The sequence below is a fragment of the Scyliorhinus torazame genome, chromosome 8 (genome assembly GCF_047496885.1).
Source record: "Scyliorhinus torazame isolate Kashiwa2021f chromosome 8, sScyTor2.1, whole genome shotgun sequence".
Classification (NCBI taxonomy): Eukaryota; Metazoa; Chordata; class Chondrichthyes; order Carcharhiniformes; family Scyliorhinidae; genus Scyliorhinus; species Scyliorhinus torazame.
In genome coordinates, this window is record NC_092714.1 from 54,482,197 (window position 1) to 54,504,015 (window position 21,819).

Sequence of the window (21,819 nt, forward strand, 5' to 3'; positions counted from 1 at the left end):
CCATTTTGTGTTAAAAGTTTTAAATCACACACTTGTTTTTTTTTGATATTCGAATACGTAAGTTCTGCTTTTCTTCAGAGCTGTCCTTTTCAAAGAAAATAGCATATATTTCATGTATACTTGCTTTAATTATAATTCTCAATTAAATAGTTGTGTAATTTTGATTGGCCTTTGTGATTGTCGATTGGCGCAGTGGGCTAACAGCTGGCTTGTAATGCAGAACAAGGCAGCAGCGGGGGTTCAATTCCTGTACTGGCCTCCCCGAACAGGAGCCGGAATGTGGCGACTGTTATAACCTGCCTACTGACGATTGGCTGGGGACTAATGATTATCCCACAATCCTATGGGAGTATGAACTTCCCCAATGAGGGGGGCGGAGAAACTCCTACTATAAATAAGCTGGCCAGTCCAGGAACCAGCAGGAAGGAGAAGGTAGCAAGGGAAGTTACTGCTACTGCTATGTTTATATTGTTATAGTAAATAAACTTTATTATTTTGTATCCTTAAAACTCGTGCTGGATTCTTCGGGGCCCTTACAAAACTGGCGACGAAGGTAAAAGTGAATAGCTGTCTACACTGCTGAAGCCACCTCCCTGGATTTTTGTTGGATACAGGTTGGAAGTTGTTTTCTATTATACCATGCCTCTGTACGGACGTTTGGATGTTTTTGATGTTGCGCTGGAAAGCTGGAACCAGTACACGCAACGGATGCGTTACTATTTCTGGGCAAACAATATCACTGAAAACGAGCGCCAGGTGGTCATATTGCTCACCGCCTGCGGACCGCATACGTTTGGGGTGATTAGGAGCCTTACGTACCCAGCTGCGCCGGACACCAAAACGTTTGACGAACTTGTGAATATAGTGGGGCAACACTTTAACCCAACCCCGTCCACGATAGTCCAGCGTTACCGGTTTAATACCGCTGAGAGGACCCCTGGAGAATCCCTTGCCGATTTTTTTTTATCCAGGCTACGCGGGATTGCGGAATACTGTGACTATGGTGAGACCTTGTCAGAAATGTTACGCGACCGTTTGGTTTGCGGTATTAACAACGCGGCCACCCAGAGAAAGTTGTTAGCGGAGCCAACATTGACTTTTCAACAGGCAATACAAATAGTCTTGTCCCGAGAGAGCGCAGAGCGAGGAGTACAGGAGCTACAGGGAATGGAAGTGCATGCCTTGGGGCGAAACCCTTTCCGCCCAAAAACGTCCCCCCGCTCTCCTGCGGTACCTTGGGCGAGGCAACGACCAGACCGACGCCAGTGGCCATCGGACATTCCTCCCCGAAGGGAGCCTTCTCCAGAGCCAATGGATGAGGAGTCAGACTTGTAGGCGCCGACCCCGTCGCGGACGGCGGTCCTGGGGACGCCAGAGGCGCCGTCGTTCCGACCGAAACTGGGACCAGCCCAGGGGCCGTAACTGGGACCAGCCCAGAGGCCGTACCTTCCATGTGGATGAACCTGCGGCGACCACTCCTGAGGACGTGGAGACGGAGGACGACTGCCTGCAGCTGCATTGTGTGGCAGCTCCCCGTGTGGCCCCCATTAAGGTGACAGTACGGGTCAATGGCCACCCGCTGGAGATGGAGTTGGATACTGGCGCAGCGGTCTCCGTGATCGCCCAGAGGACATTCGACCGCATCAAGCAGGGTATACAGACCCTTACACTAACTGACTCACAGGCCAGGTTGGCCACCTACACGGGGGAACCACTGGACATTGCAGGAACTACAATGACCCCTGTTGTCTATGGACGCCAGGAGGGGCGTTTCCCACTTATCGTAGTGCGTGGCCATGGGCCCAGCCTGTTGGGTCGGGACTGGTTGCGCCATTTGCGGTTGCAATGGCAGCACATCCTCCAAACAGTTTCTGGAGGGTTGACTGAGGTGCTAGGACGATACCCAGAGGTATTCCAGCCTGGTCTGGGGAAAATAAAAGGGGCCGTAGCCCGTATCCAAGTTGAACCAGGAGCCACACTGCGCTATTTCCGGGCGCGCCCAGTGCCTTACGCTTTGCTCGAGAAGGTAGAAGGGGAGCTCACTCGTTTGGAGAGTTTGGGTATTATCAGGCCTGTCCGTTTTGCTGACTGGGCAGTACCAATTGTGCCAGTAATGAAGCCAGATGCCACAGTTCGCTTGTGTGGTGACTATAAACTTACAGTGAATACAGTTTCCCGACTCGACCGATACCCAATGCCTCGCATAGAGGATCTCTACGCGAAACTTGCAGGCGGACTCTCATTCACAAAATTAGATATGAGTCACGCCTACCTGCAGTTGGAGCTGGACCCTGCCTCCCGACCATATGTAACAATTAACACACACCGGGGCCTGTATGAATATACACGGTTGCCCTTTGGAGTATCCTCTGCCTGTGCAATTTTTCAACGTGTTATGGAGGGCATTTTGAGAGGTTTACCACGTGTGGCTGTCTACCTAGATGATGTGTTGATTACAGGGACGTCAGAGCAAGAGCATTTGGAAAATCTGGAGGCTGTCCTTAAACGCCTTTCGGAGGCTGGAGTCCGTTTACGTCACACACAGTGCGTATTTCAGGCAAAAGAAGTAGTCTACCTAGGTTATCGGGTGGACCGCGAGGGTCTGCACCCCGTCGCAGAGAAGGTGCGTGCAATTCAACATGCCCCCACCCCGACTGACACTTCGCATCTTCGTTCTTTTCTCGGTCTCGTAAACTATTACGGGAAGTTCCTCCCCAATCTGGCAACTACGCTGGCCCCCTTACACCTGCTGCTAAAGAAAAATCACACCTGGGTTTGGGGTCAGCCGCAAGAAACCGCTTTCCGGCGGGTAAAGCAACAATTGTCGTCGTCTGGGTTACTAACCCACTATGATCCGGGAAAGCCTTTGCTCGTCACATGTGATGCATCCCCGTATGGTATTGGGGCTGTCCTGTAACACAAGGTAGAGAACGGGGCCGAGCGACCGATAGCTTTCGCCTCCCGCACATTGACTGCAGCGGAGAAGAAGTACGCGCAGATCGAGAAGGAGGGCCTGGCAGTGGTTTTCGCGGTGAAACGCTTCCACCAGTATGTGTACGGCCACCATTTCACTATCGTGACTGATCATAAGCCCCTGCTGGGACTCTTCAGAGAGGATAAGCCGATACCGCCCATTGCTTCTGCACGGATCCAGCGCTGGGCTTTGTTGCTTGCTGCATATGAGTATTCTCTGGAGCACAAACCAGGTACGCAGATAGCAAATGCCGATGCACTGAGCCGATTGCCTTTATCGACCGGCCCCATGTCGACCCCCACGACCGGTGAGGTGGTCGCAACCCTAAATTTTATGGACACCTTGCCTGTCACGGCATCACAGATCCGTGAGTGGACCCAGACGGAGCCAGTCCTGTCAAAGGTTCGGCACATAGTCCTGTATGGTGGGCAGCATAGACAGCTCCCAGGCGAGTTACGGGCATTTTCCTCCAAGCTGTCAGAGTTCAGCGTGGAAGACGGCATCCTCTTGTGGGGGCGCGTGTGGTTGTCCCGGAAAAAGGCCAGGAGCTGATATTATCAGACTTGCACAATGGGCATCCGGGCGTGACCAAGATGAAAATGTTGGCCCGGAGTTATGTCTGGTGGCCAGGCCTCGACACCGACATTGAGAAGGTGGCCCAAAACTGCTCCATTTGCCAGGAGCATCAGAAGCTTCCGCCGGCCGCGCCCCTACATCACTGGGAATGGCCAGGGCGGCCTTGGGCACGCTTACATGCAGATTTCGCAGGCCCTTTTCAGGGATCCATGTTCCTTCTACTAATTGACGCCCAGTCCAAATGGCTGGAGGTGCATAAGATGCAGGGGACAACGTCCTGCGCAACAATTGAAAAAATGCGTTTATCATTTAGCACGCATGGCCTCCCCGAGGTGCTGGTCACGGATAATGGCACTCTATTCACGAGTGAGGAGTTTGCTAGGTTTACAAAGATGAACGGCATCCGCCATATCCGCACTGCCCCTTACCACCCAGCTTCAAATGGGTTGGCAGAGCGTGCAGTGCAAACATTCAAAAGAGGCCTAAAGAAGCAGTCTTCCGGATCAATGGACACGAGACTGGCTCGGTTTTTGTTTACGTACAGGACCACCCCCCATACAGTGACTGGGGTAGCTCCCGCAGAACTCCTAATGGGCCGGAGACTTCGCACCCGCCTTAGTATGGTCTTCCCGGACATTGGCGCAAAAGTACGCCGCACACAAGAACGGCAGGGACCGGGATTGTCTCAGCATCGTCCGATTCGGCAGTTTGCGCCCGGTGACCCAGTATTCGTGCGGAATTTTGCTGGTGGTGCCCAATGGGTTCCTGGGGTAATCTTTCGCCAAACGGGCCCTATATCGTACCAAGTGCAAGCCCAGGGTCGTCTCCAGCGAAAACATGTAGACCATGTCCGGTCCAGAAGATCATCCCCGCAAAAGATTCCCCGCCCCCGGAGCTCAGTTCAACAGCGGCAAAGACCAGAAACAAGGGAAGGTAGCCCTCCAAATCTTCCACTGGTGCCTCACTCAAAGCCTGCGCAGGTCATGACGGGACCGAATGGGGACAGAGACGCTGACATGACGGAGGCAGCAGACTCTGACTCCGAGATGGAGACACAGGATGAATCAGAGGGGGAATCCTCGGGTCCACAGGCCGTGGATGTACAACCGCGCCGTTCATCACGGAAGCGCCGGTCTCCGTCTCGTTATACGCCGCCTGATCCAGCGCCGCGTGCAAATGGCGTCCGGCCTGCGGCCAAACTAGTTCGACGCCTCCCTTCGCCAGGGCCTACGGTGGATTCCTCGGACTTTGGGGGGGAGGGATGTTATAACCTGCCTACTGACGATTGGCTGGGGACTAATGATTATCCCACAATTCTATGGGAGTATGAACTTCCCCAATGAGGGGGGCGGAGAAACTCCTACTATAAATAAGCTGGCCAGTCCAGGAACCAGCAGGAAGGAGAAGGTAGCAAGGGAAGTTACTGCTACTGCTATGTATATATTGTTATAGTAAATAAACTTTATTATTTTGTATCCTTAAAACTCGTGCTGGATTCTTCGGGGCCCTTACAAAAGCGACTAAGGGCTTTTCACGATGACTTCATTGAAGCCTACTTGTGACAATAAGCTATTATTATTATGTACAACTCCTGCATATAGCATAGAGCAAATTGTGAAAGACACGTCTCGGGTTGCTGTGTCTTCAATTATTTACCATTTTGGAGTGGGAAAGAAGCATTCTGGTATTCTTGTTTCCAAACTGCACAAATTCTTCAATAAAACCAGAAACTACTTATCACGTTGGGTAGCATCTGTGCGAAGAGCAATATAGATCGCCTTTTAGGCTGATGACATTTCATCAGAACTGGACAAGGTTAGAGATTGCCATAAGTTTCAGGAAAGTGAAAAGGTGAGTGAGGTAATAATAAAAAAAGAAAAGGTTTGTGCTAAGGTGGAAATTAAATGGTAAATGTGCAGGGCCAAATAGAGTGGTAATAGGACAAGGGGAAACAATAGAAGATGTATCTACAAGAGGTGTGAATGGCAGAGTGATGAACATCTTCTGTCAAAAAGTGAGAAAACTTAGAGTGACATCAAAGCCAATAAAGAAAAAAGCAAATAAAGTTAAGGCAGGGGCAGAAATTGGTGAACTCCGTGTTGAGTCCAGAAGGCTCATCGGGAAATGAGCTGTTATTCCTTGAGGTTGCGTTGAGCTGCATTGGAATATTGTAGGAGGCTGAGGTCGGAGAGGTCAATGTGAGTGCAAACTGGAGAATTAAAATGACAGACAACAAGAAGCTCGGAGTCTTGCTTACAGACTGAACAGAGGTGCTCTGCAGAGCGGTGTCACCTAATCTTTGTTTGGTAATTCCTGTGCAGAGCCAGATTCTCCAGCTATATTTGGTTGCATCCATCATTTCCAGCAATATTTTGAAGTCTGTCATTACAACCAGAAAGCTGTACCGCATTTAATGGCACGATAGTCTTTAATATCTGGGTGGCAACAGGATTCAGCACATACAAATATCAGATAAAGTGAAATATGGTCTTAAAAACCATTGTATAACTTTATAAAACATTTTATTCAATTTGTTTTCAGCTCTTTCCCCCTATGCAAATATCCACAATGCATTTGTTAATTTATTTTTCTCTGTGGGGTGATGTTAATACATACAACATAAATATAGTGGAAAGGTTCTTGTGGAGGGTTTTACTTAGAGTTTAGAAATGGGTAAAATTTAATATTTGGACATAGGCTAAACTAATATTTTAGTGAAGGAGGGATCCTTAATAAAAGGGACATTTTATATCTATGCAGTTATATCTGTGATGTACTGAGAACGTAAATATTACAGTGTGCTACTGATTTTACAAAAAATAAACGCGAAGTGAAGGGGTGAGTTTAGCACAGTGGGTTAAATAGCTGGCTTTTAATGCAGAACAAGGCCAGCAGCGCGGGTTCAATTCCCGTACTGGCCTCCCCGAACAGGTGCCGGAAAGTGGCGACTAAGGGCTTTTCACAGTAACTTCATTGAAGCCTACTTGCGACAATAAGCGATTATTATTATTATCAAAGAAGTGGGCTGTAGTAGAAATTTAGAAAGCCTTCATGATAAGTCCCAACAACAACAAAAAAGGTGACTTTTGCATTGATTGAAATTCAGTGTATTTGCCTTCACAACTTCACTCTTAACTTTGAAAAATAAACATAGAACACTTGTATCTATGCAATTTGACATTTTAAAATTATTATAATTTTTATAAATGCAAGTTGTTGATCAGAGATTACAACTGTCAGCTGGGTCCCATGATATTGCTACACATATTCTTGTGCACTTAGCTGAAACCTATGCTGCACAGTGCTTGCAAGTGCATCTTGCTTCTGACACGAGGGGCTGGATTCTCTACCGTGGTAAAAACTGTGGACATTCACGCCAGAGAAACTGGAGTGAAAGGGCCACATATTCCTAGCCCTGCAGGGGGCTAGCAGTGAACCAGAGTGAAACTAGCAGCTTTTGCTGCAGATACAGGGCCCCCGCACTTCCAGGTCAGAGGCTGCGCCGTGCTCCGTGGCGGATTCAGACTGCAGAGCTGGACCCGAAACATAGTGCCCTCGATTGGCTTGCAGCTGACCTGAACCGCCCCAAAATTGCCCGGCAGCGTATAAGGCGCTCCCTGCCCTCCTATCGGCCTGCCCCCGACCAGGGCGGCCACGGACTGAGTCCGCAGCTGCCACACTAGTATCCCGACTGGATACCAGCGTGGCAGCTGCGCGGTCTGAATCCGCCGTGGAGCACGGCGCGGTCGCTGGAGGCTGCCGCCATGCGCATGCGCAGCCTCTGACAGTGCAATGTGGAGAATATCTCAACTAGAGAGACTGCATTGTGCCACCCAATTGTGTACTTGTACACCCGACTTCCATCACAAATCTGTTCTATGGCTACACTGGTTTGCTGTGATCTGACCCCAAGAATGAATTAAGGGAAGATTGATCCTTTTAATTGCAAAAGGAAAAATAGTTTCCCATAATTTAAATTTACCAAAGTGACAGTAAAGAATTTGAGAACTGCAAATTTTCCACCATTGCAAAATAGCTTTTCTAAAAAGAAACAATTGGTTATATATTGTCTGTTCGAATGGACTTGAATTATGTCGCATAGCAATATATCGTATGCAGAATCCAGCATTACTAGCAAAAGCTGTAGTATCCAAAGAGCTGGAAGTGGATTAATAGAAGAAGATGGATCGGGTGCTTGTTTTGTATGAAAGATTATTTTGTGCATTTTGCCGTTTTCCTCCATGTGCATATCTAGGTCTTGGTGAGATAAAAAAAATACTTTACGTTTTGTATTGAAATCACAATCATGTACTTTTGTGACTATTAGCTCAGAGAAGACATTTCCTTATTTTTTTTATGGCTTCCAACTTTTGGGGTATTTTGGAAAAGTTTGTAAAACGATGTTATCATCTTTGCCAGACTTGTTAATGGTTTTATTTTGGAAAGAAAGCCTGGATTTGTGTCGTGTTTTTCACCACTGTAATCTGTCCCAAAGACTTCATAGCCAATGAAGTTCTGAATTTAAACTATAGTCAGGATTTAATGTCAAGAAATGTGACAGCCAATTCAAGAAGGAGGGATTAAAAAAATTAGTCTTGCAAACAGAAATTGCTGAAATGTAATTTGATTTACTTCTGAAGCTGGGCACGATGTTGTCAGTCCGAATTTCAAAGATTCATGTACCAACTTCATTGTGGAAATTCATCTAAAATTATTAGACAATGTAATAAATACCTTTTGAAATACTTTAATCCATCATGAACTGACTTTATTTTATCAAAAAGGAGAATGCTGCAGTACCCCGTCTGGCTGCTGCAGCGCTGTGCCTGGCTGCGTTAAAGAGCTGTTGGCCAACCTGATTGGTTGACAGCTCTTCCGGGAGGGACATCCTTCCAAGATGGACGGAAGCGCTGCCTACTGCCAATCATTCCTCGAGACAGTGTTAAATGGCAGTGGGAGTTCGAGAGTTGGTGGCTGCACATTAGGCGCAGATTCTCAGGATGGCAAACACCAATCGCTCGCCATCCTTAAAATTCTCCCCCTCAGGACTTCCACTCCTTTATTCTGTTCTGAAGAAAAGGGTTATTTGGACTTGAAGCGTTAAACTCTATTTCTCCCCACAGTTGCTGCCAAACCTTCTGAGTTTGTCGAGCATTTTCTGTTTTGATTCAGATTTCCAGCATCCACGGTATTTTGCTTTTATTGACATTATTGTGCAGCTTTATTACAACCACAAAAAGATAATTATGCAGATGTTTAAAATTCTCCAGGAGCAGCCATTTGTCCTGCATCAGCCCACTTTTCCTGAGTTCCTTGCATCTCAGGACAGACTACTGCCGGCCACTTAAATGTGGCTGATGCCAGCCTGTGAGGAGCCAAAAAGGTTTGCCTCGAGACCAGGGCAATCAAAGCCAGATGACAATGAGGAGTGTTACTGAGCAAACAATCGTGACACTGAACACATGGTTCCTGTGCTACAACAAACCTGGAGGAGTTCTTCAACATGCCCCTGCCAATGATTGTGGTTTGCTAGGATTGCAGCTGCAGGAGGGGCAAGGCACAGATTGCCGTGTATCTTAGAAGGAGGCACATAATGTGTCCGTGGCACCAGCTAGGGTGCATATTGCTACTGGGATTCCAGAGAGGCCTCATGTTGGTGAGATTTAGTTAGTTTTGTATCAGTGTATCCATCCAGCAGCTACATGCTGAACCCGCTTAGATCTCTTTTCCCCACGTAATACTGCAATCAACAGGCTATCCATTTCAGACACCCATTGCTCAGCATTATGTCTTGTTTTTCATTCATCAAAAGGGAGAGGACCTCATGCCTGGCAGCAGGTAAAAATGGTACGGTCGGCAAGTAGTACAAATAAGTAATTTTTATGTGACTCAGATACTAATTGGAAAACTAATGATCTAATGTGCAAACACTCATGTGCATACTCTTATGTAGTTACAATTCTCAACTCTGATATTCCTGTGCGGTACAAACCCTCTAGATTCAGCAGGTGTAGTGGCAGGCTGCACATATCTGGGTGCTGGGAGAATCCTGCTAACCACAGTTCCACTTGCACCTATATAGGAGCAGACTTGGTCATTGGGAATTTAAAAAAATTATTTAATGGGATGTGAGCATTGTTGCTCATCTCTGAATGCCCATGAGAAGGTGATGGTGTGCCACCTTCCTGGACCACTGCAGTCTCCATCTGGTGCATGTACACCCACAGTGCTGTTAGGAAGAGAGTTCCAGGAACCATCCTGTGGGACTCCGACTGAGTGGTGACAATGGGTGAGAAATGAAAGTGCTTTAGGCAGTGTCATCACTTTCATCTCCCCTTGCGTCATCCTCCCTCTCTTGATACGTGCACTTCCCTTCTATCAATAGACTGCAGAGCATTTTGTTGCAATTGATGGGACAGTAAAGCATCACGGCTAAGGTTACATCAGTCCCCTTGAATGTGACATTTGGAGTGTGCAATCCATTGGTGAGGCCAGTGTACTGTCAGTCAGCCAATCTTTCCATGGATGAAGACATCATCACAAAGATCTGTGACATCGAGGCATTCATTCCTGGGATGGACTCCTCCAATTTCCCTGCAAGCATGCACCATGAGGTTGGAAAGCCAGGCAACATCTTCCACATTTCTTTTGCTGCTGCTCTAGAATCGCTCTTTTCATCAACACCGCCTGATGTTGACCATCTTTGTCCTGCTGAGCAGAACTTGGAGACTCCTGCGCCCCTCGGGATTCTCCACCCTCTTGCCTGTCTCCACTTTCTGCTCCTGCTTGTTGATCTGTGATGTGATGTGACACCCCAATTGATAACCCACCTATTTGTCTTACTAGTCTCCCAAAATATGTGTAACTGAGCTGGCGCATGGTCTGCATGAGCGCTGTGATGTTATGCTCTTGGACTGTATGACCTCCTCTAAGATGCCTTTGTCCCCCTGCAGTACTTCCCCTTGAAGGGCGTGTGGAAGATGAAAGACATGAATTAGAACTGTCAAGGTAAGAATCGTTGTGCTCATTATCCTATTTCACTGGCTGCTGACATCAAGTGGACATGAGTGAATCCTAAACAGTAGAGATAATTTTTCCCAGTTCTGATGAATGGTCATCAACCTGAAATGTTCTTTGTTTCTCTCCATAGCATTTTCTGTTTCTGTTTTCCATCATCCACCGTATTCCACTTTTCTACATGAGTCAGTGGTGTATGCCTTGTGGCTGTGTGATATTAACTTCTGTCGCCAGGCAGCTGGGAGGTCCCCATCTCTAACTTCCAAAGCACATTGAGACTAGGTACATTTCTAGTGCCACCTCCTCTGCAGCTGCCAGTTACAAGATGGCTGGAGTTGTCTACCTCCAGTCCTCTGCCTTTCCCTGCTGTTCTGTGCCCCTTCTGCAAGGTGGGAAAGAAGAGACTTCTCGGTGAGAATAATGGAATGTGTTGAACAATATTTTTTGAGGGAGACAACAAGGGAGAGGTATGATATTACATTAAGATGAGGGTGAGTAGTGGATGGTCAGATGGGAATGCAAGGAAGTGCATAAACAGAGCAGGATGGCTGTGTCTGCAAAGTTCATTTGAGGAGTCGACTTGGAAAGGCAGAGAATTCTAAAAATGTACGGCGGGATTCTCTGATCCGGCGCCGGGTCGGAGAACCGCCGGCGGGCCGCGTGAATTGCGCCACGCCGCTCCGACGCCGGTTCACGATTCTCCACAGAGCGGAGAATTGGCGCCGGCGTGGTTGGCGCGGCGCCAGTCGTGGGCCGCTTTACACGGCGGGCCCGCCGATTCTCCGACCAGGATGGGCCGAGCGGCCGTAAGAAAAGAACGAGTCCCGCCGACGCTGTTCTAACCTGCTCTGAGCCAGTGGGACCTTGGCGTTGAAGGATTAGGTGGGGGGGGGGGGCGCCTCTGATGTGGCCTGGCCCACCGATCGGTGGGCCGGCCTACCGATCGGCGGGCCGGCCTCTCTGGCTGGGGGCCTCGCTTACTACGCGGCGGCCCCTGTAGTTGCTTCCTCTGTTCTCTTACCTTCACAATCCTTCATCTGTCACCTTTGTACTATCCCTTTAAATGGCCCATCTGATATCTACTCCTGCGGATCATCATTTATGTGGCTAGGTTGGAAAGGTATAGACATCCACATTTGTTTACCCCATCTCCAGCGAGTTATCACATTTAACTCCCCTCCCCCCGGGTGGGGTCTCAACTCCAGCAGATAGATAGTAAATTGTTCTTATATGTTTTTGAATGTTTTTGGTTGTCTTGGCAGTATTGTTGTTCACATACTTGTTAGTGTTGGAAGGCAATAATTTACAAGATGCAAAGTTGTTTTGACACTGAAAAATGCAAATTCGGAAAATCATTTTGGGATACAGTGTACAAGTTTATAGAGGTGATGTAGTAAGCGTAGTGTGCCGAGAAGGAAAAAGTTGGTGGAGGACCTAGGATTCCCAAGATGGTAAAAAATGAACTCAATGGGACCTTGGGTCTCTCTTTGTCTTAACAATTCTTGTGTTCCTCGGAAAGGACTTTGACTGTTTCTGACCATGATGGACAGGACCACTAGCCTCATACTTCATGGGTCAAGAATGCTTGCATGTCGCACACACGTAAACTGCCATTTACTCATTAACTTCTCAAGGGCTAATGTGACAATTGCCAAATGTAACCTGCTTTCAATTCCTCTTGTTTTTAATTGTCCTTTTGATTTTCCAGTCATTCCCCCCCCCCCCCCCCCCCCCCCCCCCGCCCCCATCTTGTTCACTTCCTTTCCTTCTTTATTTATATCTTTGTATCTGATTTGACATGGCCTGGATATTGCGGTCAGTGATAAATGAATGGTGCCAGTTCTTTACATTTATACTTGCCTGTAGACTTTCTCTGGGCTTTTGCACTAGAGTGTGTCTTAATTAGAAATCCCAAATAGTGGGGATCTTGAACCTGTGTGAACAAGGCAAGCAATTGTTTATCTGCTTGAATAACCAATATGAAACATCCTTACAGAGAAACGTATGATAGAATTTTCCCAGACTAGTAGAGCTGAGTCTGGAGGAGGGAGCAAAATGGAAATCAGTTCATTGGGTTGATTCCCTAATGTGTTCCATCTCCGAGTGATCTTGCTAGAGTGGGAACTTAAACCAGCACTGGTTATCCACCCAGGGGTGATAGGTAGACAATTGGAACAATTAAGTACCTACTTGAATGCAAATTGGTGACGATTCCGGCATCTCCAAGATGTCAAACTGGTCCCCAGCAAGAATGAAGATGAGTAGTTTCCTCGGATATGACCTCTCAGCAGCATGCTGTCACCGCTGTCTCTAAATTCTCCTCATCCACCCTATCCCGGAGCTGCAGCCAAAAGCAGTCCCATGGAGAGGTACCCCCTCTGCAATGATGGCCTGACAGCTGTGGGCATTCTTTATTTTCAGCTTTACTGAGCAGTCCAGAGGGCGCCTGCATTTCACTCCTATCTGCGTCACCCAGTGGGGCTGTTGGCTGTCAATAGCTTCGGTTCCTCTCATTAGAATTCCTGCCTGGGGAGTCAATTACTGTCCTTGATACATGGTGAACACAGAGGCAGTCTGTTTCCGGTTGGACCTTGCAAAGGGTACATCTCTGATCCAACTGGTGCCAACTCATGGAATCTTTTGCACGGGGATCATGTGATGTGAGCGTGGGAACGGCTGTGTTTTGTGAGCTCTTGCTCTGCTCATATTTCAATCTTTATTTTTATCCTTTTGCACACTTTTTTAAACTTGGTGTGCATGGTTAACACGACACACCAAGAGTTGTTGGTCAGTGTTTCAGCTTTATTGAGTCAAGATGAATGGCTTTAATGCTTGTTCATTCGTGGCAGCTGGAAGGAGTTGGGGTGGAGCCCTGTCTTTGGTGGCAGATCTACTTTTGGTAGTATTCCCGTCCTGACGGTACGGTGCTGATGGCTGCTAGTGATAAAATTAATCCATCAGAATGGCTTGATTCCGCAGTGCGGGACGTCAAAGCCCAGTTTCGGGCATTGCAAGGTGTTTTTATGGAGGCGATGGGGGCACGCGAGGTGCTTCTTGCAACAGAGAGAGCATTGGCCCTGGTGGAAGCCGACCTGTGTACGATTGAGTTCCTATTGCATGGCCTGTTGTTTTTATCATAGAATTTACAGTGCAGAAGGAGGCCATTCGGCCCATCGAGTCTGCACCGGCTCTTGGAAAGAGCACCCTACCCAAGGTCAACAGCTCCACCCTATCCCCATAACCCAGTAACCCCACCCAACACTAAGGGCAATTTAGCATGGCCAATCCACCTAACCTGCACATCTTTGGACTGTGGGAGGAAACCAGAGCACCCGGAGGAAACCCACGCACACACTGGGAGGATGTGCAGACTCCGCACAGACAGTGACCCAAGCCGGAATCGAACCTGGGACCCTGGAGCTGTGAAGCAATTGTGCTATCCACAGTGCTACCGTGCTGCTGTTCATCCTGAGGGGTTCCAATGAGGACGAGGGGAGCCGGTGAGAAGCCCTGCTGAGCTTGGTGTCTCCGGTAAGATGTTGGAGAAGTTCCCAGCCGAGTTTGACTGCCATGCCTTGGTAGTCTCTATCTGTCGAACGGGCAACTCTAATTCGTTGGTGCATATTAAATCCCATTTCCGAGGCCTGGGGTTGGGGTGGCCTTCCAACCTCTCGTTCTGTGTGGCCCTGTTCCTGGTGTCGGCCGAGTGGGTTGTGGGTTGTCTGAGCCTGCCGGGATGTACTCCCCTTCGGGAACCTCGGCTGTTGACCGCCTGGGCCCGGTTGAGTCGGCAAGTTGGAAGTAATGAAGCTCGTGTTCTGATAGTTGAAATCCTTGGAAGATCCTGAGGAAGGATCGCTGATTTAGATTCTGCTTTATCCTTGATGTCTACTTTCTTCGTGCCCCCGTGGAGTGGTCTTTATCCTGATGACTACCTATCACCTCAGTTGTGATCCTGGACTCTACTCCCTGATAATCATGATGTTGCCTGTTAATGTTGCCGTCATATCTGCGTGCAAGTAGATTTCTTGGGGATGATGTCTGTGCCATTAATTATCCTACTTTATTAATGTTTTATCATGTTGAGCTGCATATTGATTGTGGGAGCAGAGCAGGGTGTGGGGGGTAAGGGGGGGTAAGGTTAGATCTGTCCCCTGCAGTCAGATCTAATTTATTTTGTTTTAGCTGCGCTTATTTTTTGGGGGGCCCAAGAGGACTGTGTATTTTCCTTTTGAGGATGGGGGTTTGTTGAGCTCCCCTTTAGGGGGAGTTACTCATTACTCTTAAATTGGATCTGACTGTTGATTTGCTGTTAGAACGTTTGTGAGTGAGGTCGATTTTAATATCCTCTATTTTTGGTGGCAGATGGTGTATCTGGTGGGGTGGTCCGTCTCAGCAGAGTTTCTATAGGTGCTATATCTTGCACAGGACCGTACGGGCCTAGTCTTGGGAAGGGGTGTAAGGATAGGGGGGTCATGGTAGTCCTTGGGGCTTGTTCTTCCATGTCTTTGATCTTGTTGCAGCGCTGGACTAGACCAGGCCTGGTGTCGCAGTCTTTATCCTGTTGCTCCTTGGGCGGTGGCACCTCCTCTTTTTTTTCTTTCGGACTTGACAAGGTGTCAGGAGTGTTCCTATATTCCTCTTAATTTTGATGCCCTTGCTAGCCCTCTGGGTGCTCCGGTTTCCCCCCACAAGTCCCGAAAGACATGCTTGTTCGGTGAATTGGACATTCTGAATTCTCCCTCAGTGTGCCCGAACAGGTGCCGGAATGTGGCGACTAGGGGATTTTCACAGTAACTTCATTGCAGTGTTAATGTAAGCCTTCTTGTGACATTAATAAAGGTTATTATTATTATTAGCGGTGGTAGTGTTGGAAGGTGGGTCTTAGTAGCATGGACAAGCAGATATTTATTTTTGTTGGTGTGGCAGAATCCTTTTTTTAATGTTCTCAGAGGTTGGGGTCCCACAATTCCCTGGGGGGGCGGTGGGGGATAGCCCGCCTTCTCCGCCCACCTCCCTTTCCAGTCTGATGGCCCTCCCGTCCTGCATGGGCTGCCGCCTACCTTTTCGACTGCGACCAGGCGATATTCATCTTGGGTCTTGACCCCCCACCCCCGCTGGGCGTTGGGTTTTTGGGGGCTTGGTTTCTCGCTCTCGACTCTTGTTCTCTTGTTATTTTTTCTCTGGGTTAATAATATGGGCCTGGTTGCGTCTGGTCCCCACCTTGAATTTGTCTTTATCTTTTGCCATCTCAAAAGTATAGAATGGCTGCCCCTTCCAGTCTGGGCCTGGCGAAGAGCAAATTACCCTGCAAGAGTTTGCCAAATTCCCCTTAGTACCGGGGTTCTCGGGGTATTGTTGTCTTACATCGTTCTGTTTTTAAGCTATGAGCGTGATGTAGGTCTAAATTATTGCTGTATCCTGTTTGGGTGCAGACGGGTCATTTATTCGTGAGGATTTTGTCCCTGAATCATCCAGTCTTGTTGTTCCTAACGCTGTAATGATTTGTTTTGGCCTGTACCTGCTGTACATTGACACTTGCAGCTATCCTTTCGCTTTTGTGCAAATTTGTGTAAAAATTCCAATAAACATGTTTTTTAAAAAAAACTTCTCCACAGAGTCAGGACCAGGAAGTGTAAGTTTAAAATATTGAATTCAATAACAAACCATATGCATAAAAGTGAAATAAAGGGAACAAGTGATGGATAAAAGAGACAAAAAAAATAGAAAAATCAATTATTTTTAACTTTTTAAAATTTCCCACATTAATTAAATCTGAACAAATGAGACTCCACATTATTCCAGTTAATTTTCAGTGATGGAGCGAATGTTTGGTGGTAATTAAGACTGACCATGCTGGTAAAATGCACTTGCACTGGAATGGACAACCGCAACCTTTTTTTCTGTCATTTTTATTGGGTATGGTGTAAGCGCCCCAACTTTATTTCATTACATTTGTTTCAATGCCTAGTCTCTTGGCAAGATGCTGTTACAATGAAGCTTCTGGAGGAATGACAAAACTCTGGCAGCAGCTGCCTTATTTCCACATTTGACTGCACATTTGCAGATTCTGAATGTTGCTGTCCGATTTATATTTAATCATGGTGATGGTGATAGTCTTGTTATTTTTACTGCAAAATCAGGGCCTTTGTCTCCTTCTGGGAATTGTTTAGCTGTGAGCGCAAGTGTTGTGAGAATATGGAAACCTTAACAATTAGGATAGATGTAGGATACAACTTAATTCCATGTGGTTGGCTTAAAACAGGTTAGTATGTATTGTGTTCTGTATTGTATACTGCATTGGTATGATCCTACAATGTACAGAGCATATATTTAACATGTATAGTGATAGCACGGTTGTGTTGTAATTCACCAACTGACCACCAGGAGTCTCACTAGTATGTAAGTAAATGTTAGACTCAGGTGACCTCAGACTGACTGGAGGCAGTTGGAGAGAGAGGTTGCTTCTGCTTGATCGTACTGTTATTCTTCTGCTCCGTATATAGTTTACCCACAGGTAATGTTAATAATTGTTTATAGCTTTAGCTACAAGTGTTCTTGTCGTATAAATCAGGCCTTCTGACAAGAACATTACATGGAGTGAAGCGTAGCTCACTGAATTCAATTAGTCATGCAGTTCAATTTTAGAAGCCCGGTCTTTCATTTCATTTTGTAGGTTGTCATAATGTCACGGAATCATACAATAGTTACAACACACAAGGCCATTTGGCCTATTGTCTGTGCTGGCTCTTAGAGAGTAACTCGGCTAATCTTGCTCCCTGTCAACTCGTTGTTTTAATAATAACACTGCTCCCCGCACTTGACGATGTTGGTGATGTACTACTTTCCATTGATCAAGTTGCTTTACTTCAAAATTTGGACTGCAACTGTGCATGTATAGATTGGGGAAATTTCAGTTTGCATTGCTGCATTAAGGTGCAGTGAATTTTAAAGTAAGGTGTTGGCTTCAGATGCTTTTGTTTGAACAAATACAGCACTACTGTAGGCTTGAGCTAAATTGATGGTGAGGTACACTTGAATCACAAGCAAAATACTATGGATTTGGGAAGTCTGAAATATAACCCAAAAATGTTGGAAATACTCAGCAAGTTTTTCAGAATGTGTGAAGAGAAGCAGAGTTAATAGACTTGTGGTGTCATCACCATTTTGCTAGTGACAGGGCGTGCCCCCCCCCCCCACCAAAAGGGTGGGCCTCCAGATCAAGGGAGATGCCTTCCTTGCAGCAGGCCATGGTAGCCAGAGATTCCATGTTGTAAAGAGAGAGCTGCAATAATGAGGTTGAGAATGATCCATCAGAGAGGCTGCCCCTCCACTCCGATTCGCCACTGGTGTAGATCCAGTTTTGATCATTGTTATGCAGGGTAGTAATGGTGCCTCCATGTTGAGGCACCTGCTTGGTCACTGAGCTGCCTATCTTTGGGTGTGTTAGCCGTGTTTTCAAAGCTGCCAGGACTCCAGTAAGATTGTTTTGCTGTCCTCGCTGTCGGCAGGTGCGGGCTTGGGACCCCCATTGGACCCCAACGTCTATGCCCCAAATCTTGCGGGAAAATTCTGCCCAGTGTTTCCGGTGAATGATCGGTCGTCCAAACTGGAAAAAGTAAGAAATGGAATTGATTTTAAGGAAATACAGAGCAGGAGATGGGGGGAGGATAGGGAAGAACAAATGAGAAGACGCGAACAAAAAATACAAAAATAAAAACAATGGGCTGGATTCTCCGCTCCGCCACATTTCTGCCCCAACCCACCGGTGGGATTCTCCATTACGCCGGCCGGTCAATGGGATTTCCCATTGTGGGGCAGCCCCAGACCATTGGGAAACCCCTGGATGCTGGCAAAACGGAGAATCGCGTCGGCAGAGAATTCCGCCCAATGCCTTGGGCTATATTGAGCTTCATTGGAAAAGGTTGTGGTCAGAGAGGTAACAGTGGCAGTGGGGCAGAGAGGTAAAGTGACAGATGACTGGAAGCTCAGGGTCACACTAGCAGAGTGAACTGAGGTGACAGACAATGCATCAATGTTCCAGCTGGAACATTTGAGTTCAACAATCTCGGATCATAACTTTTTTCGCAGTTTAAAAAATATTTTTGTGTTTCTTTTTGTTTCTGGGTGGCAGTTGTTGGCGATGATTCCGTTTTCACAATTACAGCTCCTCCCGACCCATTTTTTTTTTTTCTTGTCCCATTATTATCTCCTTTTTGCCTTGCATCATCCCTTTTGTCATTTAATTTCTCCTGCCTTGCATCCTATCACAGACCTTTTTTTGCCCTCTATCCTCATTTCCCCACCTTTGTGCTTACTTCAAACCTGTTACCTCGCGACCATTTTTCTAGTTGTGATGAAAGGTTGACTTTAACCTCTACTGTTTCTGTCTCCAGATGCTGCCTGACCAGTTGAGCATTTTCTATTTTTATTGCACCCAAATCAGTGTGCGATGGGCTGCTCTATTAGGATTTTCAAATTATATGCAAGTTATTTGCTTTTATTGGTTGATGCATTGATTAAACTGCTCTGAGAGTCAACTTGGGATGGAAATCACATATCAACAGGCGAAAGTGCAGTGTTACACATGCTATCTCGTGCGTTCTTATTTATTCAACCAATGCAAGCAATTAACTTACCTCGTGTAAGTTGTAATTTGAGCATCATTGCAACATAATGGTGAATCCTGTTTGCTTTATGTGTATAAATGCTGTACCCAATGATTCTTTTAAAAGCACTTTGGTTGCACTCGTCTAATACACTCGACGTATGTTGATGATGAATAGCAAATAAACATTGTATCATTACAGCTCCTACAACGCTATGTAGTATACCGATATGTTAATTTTCTAACATGTTCTTTACCTTTGTATTTATAAAATTTTGTCTGCATCATCTTCTTTTCATCTTGGTGCCAAAGCGTAAATGTGCAAGTGATGGATATAACGGAATTACTTTTTTATTTGACTTTCAAAATAATAAAATTGGGGCAGTGACAATGTAAATGATCATTGACATGCTACATATAGATGTTGACAAATCATCAAATATGGGAGAGAAATTGCTTATTTTTGACTGCTTTTTAAGGAGACGAGGAATGGATAGTTATCATTTTGAGAATGTTCCAAAAGATGAAAGTAATCACCTCAAAGCTCCTTTGTTACTCTTGAGGATTTTCATCCTCAAGGCAGATGGCGGGAATCGGGAAAATTTCCAGGCTGGGCTCCCGCCTCGGGGGAAAGTGCCCACCAGACCGGAAGTTCCATTGTGGAAGGTGGTTGCAGTTGGCCCAGGAAAAAGTTTGGAGGCAGTCACTGGCTGCCAGGTCCAAGGCAGGCAGTTCAAAAGGTCTGCATTGGTGCTGTGGGACTTTGTCCCAGTTGTAATGGAAAACATGAGGCTGTCTAGCCCTCGTACCGCCCCACCCTCCAATGCACACTTCATGCTCCACCCTTGCCACTTCATGCCTCCTGCCAAGGTATATACCTCCAAACAATCCCGCAGCACCTTATGCCAAGCCAAGGCACCTCAATGGTCATTCACTCACTATAGGCTGTATAGAATGAACAAACTCTATAGTGACAGTGGGATATATATAAAGAAAGCTTCAAAACGTAATTTATAACTTTTGAAACCTGATTTTTGCTGCAGGCCAATAAAAGCGCCATTAGTTCAGAATCTTCAAAGTATCAATATCTGAAACAACAAACACCTGGCATCTCATTATCTGGCGTAAATAAACATTGTGACATTGACATAATAGATCAGAGAGCAATCAAGCTGTCAATCAAGCAATATTTTTTCTGGGGCTCAAGTGTTTCAACAGGCTAATATATTTCTGGGCGCTCCGCCAAGAGTACATATTACCTAATCAATTCCGAACAAGAGTCATATTGGACTCAAAACATTCATTCTGTTTCCCTCTCCATAGATGTTGCCAGAACTACTGAGTTTTTCCAGCATTGCCTGAGTTTTATTTCAAATTTCCAACATCTGCAGTATTTTGCTTTTATAATGCATAATGCATCTTGACTGAGATCCTTGAAATGTATTGAAACGCTTGGACCCTAGGGAAAATATTGCTTAGTTCACAGCTCTGATTCTGATCTATACTGTCAGTTTCACAATGTTTATTTACACAGGCTGAAGATTTTCAAGTGCTTGAATTTTCAGCTCTTATGTTAAAGGGTCTGGATGATTAACACTTTTATTGTCATATAGTAAAATTGTTTTTTTAAGAAGGTGGGAAGTTATCAATGACTTTTTAAAAAGGTTTTTTTTGCACGTTCTACTGTCATTGCAGGATTAATTAGTTCTAAGCAGTCTGTAATAAGTGAAAAGAGCAATCAGTGCCATAACTTGTATAAGGGGATGGGTGGAGGGTATACCATGGCATGGAGGGCATGACATTTCAAAATTACATTTCAAAAGGTTCCCAGAGGCAGATCCTCACAACACCTCTTGAGGTGCTGTGTACCACTACTCTTTGAAAAGCTAGCCTGACTTCATGAATATTGTGGAGCCTCTCCCTGCAATGGAGTCAGCTAAGTTGGAATTGAAGGGTGTGGATCCATGATCCAACTCAGCTCACATTCCTAAAAGAAAACCCTGAAAACTAGCAACCCTGGGAATTCATAGAATCCCTACAGTGCCGAACGAGGCCACTTGCGCCATTTGAGTCCGCACCGACCCTCCGAAAGAGCACCCTACCTAGGCCTACTCCCCCAACCTATCTCCGTAACCCCATCTAACCTGCACATCTCTGGACTGTGGGAGGAAACTGCAGCACCAGAGGAAACCCATGTGACATGGGGAAAACGTGCAAGTTCCACAGTCACCCAAGGCCAGAATCGAACCTGGGTCCCTGGCGCTGTGAGGCAACAGTGCTAACCACTGTGCCGCCCTTAGAATCTGAACCTATTTGACATTTTTAAAGGGCTCCCAGGTCATTCCGGCTCTTCCAACATACAGTCCAATGTGGCAGAACTAGAGGCTTTAGCGCCCTTGAGAACAATTATGCATTTCGACTATTATTCTGTGTACATGTGATTTCTGGGCAAAGACTGGTTCGTTGAGTTGGTAATTCACCTTCCCCACCTGTGCATTCCCCATGCCAGCCAGATATTAAGCCAGCATTTACTGTAAGGTCCACACCTGAATAATTGCCCTGTGATAGTGCACCAGAGAGAACACCTGTGAAATTGTGCCCCAGCAATGGGTGAACATCTTCAGAAGAATAGCATGAGAAATGT

General features: G+C 46.4%; 1 protein-coding gene across 11 annotated transcripts in view; it reads left to right on the forward strand.

The window, feature by feature from the left end:
- The window catches only part of bbx (BBX high mobility group box domain containing), a 282,578-nt gene that overhangs the window by 55,119 nt on the left and 205,640 nt on the right, over nucleotides 1-21,819 (forward strand). For 9 of the 11 annotated variants that reach the window (XM_072513622.1, XM_072513620.1, XM_072513624.1 and 6 more), the window contains one exon: nucleotides 10,504-10,558. The exons of the other annotated variants lie outside the window; for them this stretch is intronic. The gene's annotated coding sequence lies outside the window, so the exon portion shown is untranslated. The remainder of the gene's footprint in view (nucleotides 1-10,503; nucleotides 10,559-21,819) is intronic. 11 annotated transcript variants of the gene reach the window in all.